Consider the following 6,000-nt stretch of genomic DNA (forward strand, 5'->3'; position numbering starts at 1 on the left):
CGCCCGTTCCCAGACCAGAAGTGATCGCGGTCGGTAATGAATGAATTTGCTGCAGGCCTTCCTTGAACGCGTTATGACAAACGGAACGCATTTACAACGCGTTATGACAAACGGAACGCATTTCCAGTACTTCAGACAAAAGTATGAAAATAATGTGGGATGATACAATCCCAAACCAGGATTGAAGGTCGTCAGTAATAAAGTAAAATCTGTGGGGAAAACATTTCATAACTCCACTCAAAATGTTTTTAGTCGGTACTTTAGCCTTTACCTGAGCAGATATGTTCGTTTGCATAGACTACTCCCTCTCTCTCTCTCTCTCTCTCTCTCTCTCTCTCTCTCTCTCTCTCTCTCTCCATCTCTCTCACTCACACACACACACACACACACACACACACACACACACACACACACACACACACACACACACACACACACACACTGTGATGACAGGACCTGTACCAATGTTGTACGAATTGAACCTGTGATAATTAATTTCAGAATATCTAGCTATAAGATGGAACAAAGTGTTCTAAAACGTTAATTAGCCTATATTGTTTAACTTACACTTATATTATACATCGCCATTCAAATTGTGCAAGGACCACGTGGCATGATGTGCTTGGGCTGCCAAATATGTAGGCTAGCTAAACCCCACGGTAATACTGATATTGTTACGAACAAGTTTCAACAAGTAATACAAGTAATGTAATATATTGCAATTCGTGTTATTGTTATGATTATTATCATCATCAGTTATTATCAACATATTTATCCATGAGGTTCAAATTCCTTGTTAAATAGTTCGGAGGACATAAAGTATGTATTTTTTTTGTGAAAAACTAAATGTATGTCAGGGAAAAGTAATTTCCTACGGCTCTCTTTCTTAGTCTTTCCCCGCCTAATTGCAGGCGTATCCATTTGATTCACCCGGATTCACGTTTTGGTTTAACAGCGAGGTCACGTTCAATGACGTAGACAAGCATATCATCTACGTGCAACCATATTTAAATACATCAAGGAAATTAGTGCATCAAAATATGCAAATCCAGCTTACCATCTCGCCGCTGTGGGAGTAATTCCCCCACCGGTTCTTGGGTATTTGATTGCCGTTTTGAAAGCGAACATTGCCTTGTTTGTTTTTGACGAAGCTCCGAGCGTGTGTGAGCGGTACGGATCGGAAACATGAAGTGAAGAAACCAAGGGTTCTGGCTGGGAAATCGCCTGTGCATAATGCGACGACCTGCTCTGCCATTCTCAATGCTTCGACGCTGTTGGTTCCAGCGTGCGTATATCTTTTTTTAAACATTGATACATATGTAAAAGGTAGATTTGCATTTGCTTGACTTTTCTCTTTGCTTCGTTTTCCATGCTATTACTTTTGAATTAGGTTATGGTGATTGCAATGCGTATTTATGGACACTGATGCCCACCTATAAGCAGTAACCTATTACGAATTTCACATATCATGAAAAATACTATTTAGAAAAAAGAGTGCGTTAAAAAATAGGAAATACAGAACGTTTGTTAGTTGAATAATCATGTAAAATGGTCAAATATAATAATCTAAATCTAGGAAATGTATAAACAAAGAGTAGAACTCTAGTGGTCAAACAATAGGATTCAGATCTATGATAATGATGAGAATAGCTGGGTTTATTTCAACTTCAATAAACTATACTTCAAGAGATTGTGCTCGAGATTAGGTTACACTAACTAGATTTCATTTGCAGGATCTGATTAATGTTAAGTGTTACCGCACCTTACAGTAGCTATGTTTCTGTAGGCTATGTAAAGGTGGCATTTCCTATAGGTTGATGATGCGCACACAGGAGGCGTTTACGGGAGCGCGCGCGCGGCCACACAAACACACACACACACACACACACACACACACACACACACACACACACACACACACACACACACACACACACACACACACACACACACACACACACACACACACACACACTGAAAGCAAGAAACGCAGACTTATTAACATTTGTCTATAAGTAGCTAATTGTTGTTTTTTTGTAGCCGTTATCGTTTTTTAAATCACAAAAAAAGTATTCGTTTAGAATGAGTGTTTTGCTGTATAAAATCGAATCGCAACACGTTATCTAAAGTAAGTGAGACACGTTTAACTTACCCTTATATTTTACATCACCATTCAAATCTTCCTGGCAGGCTATGCACGCGTTCTCAATCAAGTCGACGCCAATTTCCCAGCGCAATTGATTGTGCGAGCCGGTTGGAGATGCTGTACTCCCTACTCGTGTAACTCAGCCTCCTCCACAAGTGAACCTTGCTCCCAAACTGCTCGTCTGATGTGTCACCCAATAGAAGTGGTCAGACTGGCACACGTAAAGATTTTTCCCTCCGAAGAGGCTGCATGCTGTCATGGATCTTACAAGTAATTTGTCTTGACAAACACACATGGGGTTGCATGCATAGGCTACAACGTTCTAGGATTATTGCACATCAATTATTGCTTTTGCCACTTTAAAACCTAACCACATTTTGCGATTTTGTAGGCTATAATTGAATAGTGTGACGCACTTGGATCAATATGTACAATGAGGAATGGCAGCTATATGTGACCTAGATAAGCATAAGGTGCGGTTCCAATTTCCAATCACACTAATAATACACATTTACAACTTTGTCTATAGCAACATTTAGAAAAATGAGAGCTATTTGAATTTAGACATTTTTTTTGAGACAAAAGCAATTAGGCGACCTATTTGTCATTTGAATGGCCACGGATAGCTGTCAAAATAGATAGCCATTGAATACTTGTGGTGGCATGTAGCCAATAAGAGCGTTGGGCCAGTAGGCCTAACCGAAAAGTCGCTGGTTCGAATCCCCGAGCCGCCTAGGTGCAACATCTGGCGATGTGCCCTTGAGCAAGGCACTTAACCATAATTGCTCCTGTAAGTCACTCTGGATAAAAGCGTCTGCTAAATGACTAAAATGTCAAATGTATTCCAGTATCTTATACCTATGTGATGAAAGAGAAGAAACTGTTGACATTTAGCAAATAGAAAAAAATCATATAGGCCTATACTTCGAATCTATATTTCCGAAAGACAAAGCCATTATAATCTTAACGTGGTCCGTCAATCAATTATCGAATGCGTAATGCATATTTCTGTCTGACACGTTAGACTTCATATTAGAGCTAGATCATGAGTAGGCTTATCTAAATCACCAGCCTTCCATTTTGTGGTAAACATGGACTATCCTCATTACCTATCACACATACACGGTCAGCCTATACTGGTAAAGAGAGGACAATCATTTGTAGCCACTCATACTATTTTCAATCTTATCCCTTCCAACTAGAAAATATTGCCAATATTTTCTATTTTCATCTGCATTCAAATTACAGTAATGGTCAGGTATGGCATTTTCTTTAGAGATTGCGTTGATTTTGCCTCTTGTGCTGTCAGTTTGACCAAAACTCACCCATGCAACATAGAATTTCATCCTTGTTATTTATATTCATACAAATTATACATCTAAAGCATTCGTTTTTTAAACGAATTAATCTCACCATAACGAAACTGGCTTTTATCAGAGATAAATTAGGATGCTCTGCGCGCGCGCGTGTGTGTGTGTATATGTGTATGTGTGTGTGTGCGTGTGTGTGTGTGTGTGTGTGTGTGTGTGTGTGTGTGTGTGTGTGTGTGTGTGTGTGTGTGTGTGTGTGTGTGTGAGAGAGAGAAAGCGAGATAGAAAGAGAGAGAGGGAGGTATGTTGAGTGGTGCTTGCGTTTGTGTGATTTGATTTGTGAGTCATAGTTTCAATGTCGCTGCAACGTTACGTAAACCAGACAAACAAACATATATTTTTTTACATATATTATTATTATTTTTGTTATTATTATTATTACCACGAGTATATACATAAGTTATTATTACTTTGCTACAATTAGACCCGGGAATACTACTCTTTATCAGTATACTCAACTTTGTAATTCGACATTGATGAACAGAATATGTCCATAGCGTGGACTAGAGATTATTTAGCGAATATGAATTAACATTTGTATCTTTGATAATACAGTACGATAATACAGTGTTGGTGTGTGTTGAGATAGAGGTTTGGACTGAGGATGTGGATGTAGGATGTACCTTCGCTAAGAAACGGCGACATCTAGTGGTTCCTGTGGGAAAATAACGTTACACGAGTTTTTGGAGAATTTCGATCATTTATTGTTTAGAAATAAACAAGATCATGACAGCATAATATCATGTAAACCTCAAAGTCGGTAAATATCGAAATAACTTATTAACGAATTAATTTATATGGATTGACAACCACACGTCTACTGAAATAGTGCTCAATAACACATCCTTGTGTTTTCCCCCTTAAATTACATAGCCTATATCCCCAATCTAATTATCATTCTTTTCATGTCTGACTTTAACAGGTTTACAGAGCCATAATGTTTAAATTATATGTTTCTCTAAATGTATGTCTCTGTGTTTTCATATTACTGTTATCATTATTCTTATTATGCTATTCTTTGATTTAATATGCTTTGAATTACGGTCGTGTGGCGCATATTTAACATTTCAATTAATCGAAAATGATAAACAATCTGCTTTAAATAACAACAGTTCACTTCTTTCAGCTATGCATTCACTAGGGTAATTTATTTTCTTCGATTCCTTATTCCCGGGAATAAGATTTGAATGAGCTTGGGCTACACATAATGAATCAGCATTTGTGCAAACAAATACAGATATTAAACTTCAGATCCCCTTTATCTTGTTAATCCTATGAAGAAAACGCTTATTTTAGCCCCTGATTTGAGCGGCCAGTTTACCTGCGGTGTTTGCCTATCCAACATATTGCTCTCTCTGCACCCGAGGTTGCACGCGCAGCAACCCCAGAAGCCGCAGCGAATCCGGGTTACTGCAGTTTTATGCAATGTATAACCCATGTGCTTTCCTTATCGAATTAGCCTATATGCTTTCACTCAGTCTTAAGTCATGTGAATCAAACGAGGTTACCTATAAAATGTAGGAACAAACTAAATAGACTATGTAGCAATGGAATTAAAATAGGTTGAGGCCTAAAACTGTCCTTATTTTTTAAATCAATAAACTCGATAGGCTATTATTGCATTATTGTACTCTGAGACAGTGTATATATATATATATAAATACAAATAGACATGCCAATATGGGGTGCAACTGATAACTGATAACTGATAACGATGGTTTCTGGTAGCAATCATTCATTTTGTGCTATGTTTTGTCAAAATATCGTTTAAGTTTACATCTCTGCTTCACGCTGCGCACAGTTTGCCTAATCCTTTCGCAGTGTAATGCCTTTTCCCGCGGTTTTGCTTTACATTTCCCATTCACATCCATTTTAGGTGTACTTTTTCAGGATGACAAAGACCCTTTCATTCTACCAGTCAATGAATAAACCACAAGCAAACATATCTATTTCTGAAATGTCTTGTTGATATGAAGGTTTTACAACCATTTATGGACATATGTTCTTTTTTGTTATACTGACAGGTAAAGGGTGGGGATAGTGTGTCATTACACCGTTTTCAACCATCCCGCAACCATCCTACAACCATTCTCAATATGACAAAGCACCTTCAATGAATCCAGGCATGTCTATATTTATTTATAGACCACTCAGGCTTTTATGTGCTCTTTAGTAGAGCTCATACTCTGTGACCCGTTTTTGCATTCAAATCGATGGGGGAATTCTTTTCAGTCTCCGAAATGTGGACAATTTCACTCATATTGTCGGACTGTCTTCTTTGTTGCATTTTTTTCATTGCAAATACTCAGAATAAATGTATGTTAACTGGCTAAATGTATCATTGGGATTAATTATGTTATTTTAATGTTAAGTGAGACAAACCTTGGTTGTAAATGTCAAACAAAAGTCTGAATTCTGAGTTCCCATGAATCTCAGTGCCATAATGTTGTACAATTGGAAAAAATAAACCAAGAAATGCCAAAG

The 6,000-nt window shown here is 37.8% G+C and overlaps 1 long non-coding RNA gene across 1 annotated transcript; it reads left to right on the forward strand.

Annotated features, from left to right (window-relative positions):
- Positions 1–1,024: 1,024 nt before the first annotated feature.
- On the forward strand, positions 1,025–6,000 carry LOC135521962 (uncharacterized). Its single transcript, XR_010452630.1, has 2 exons — positions 1,025–1,285; positions 5,541–6,000. It is a non-coding gene; the product is annotated as an uncharacterized LOC135521962 (long non-coding RNA).

The sequence above is a fragment of the Oncorhynchus masou genome, chromosome 1 (assembly GCF_036934945.1).
Source record: "Oncorhynchus masou masou isolate Uvic2021 chromosome 1, UVic_Omas_1.1, whole genome shotgun sequence".
Lineage (NCBI taxonomy): Eukaryota > Metazoa > Chordata > Actinopteri > Salmoniformes > Salmonidae > Oncorhynchus > Oncorhynchus masou.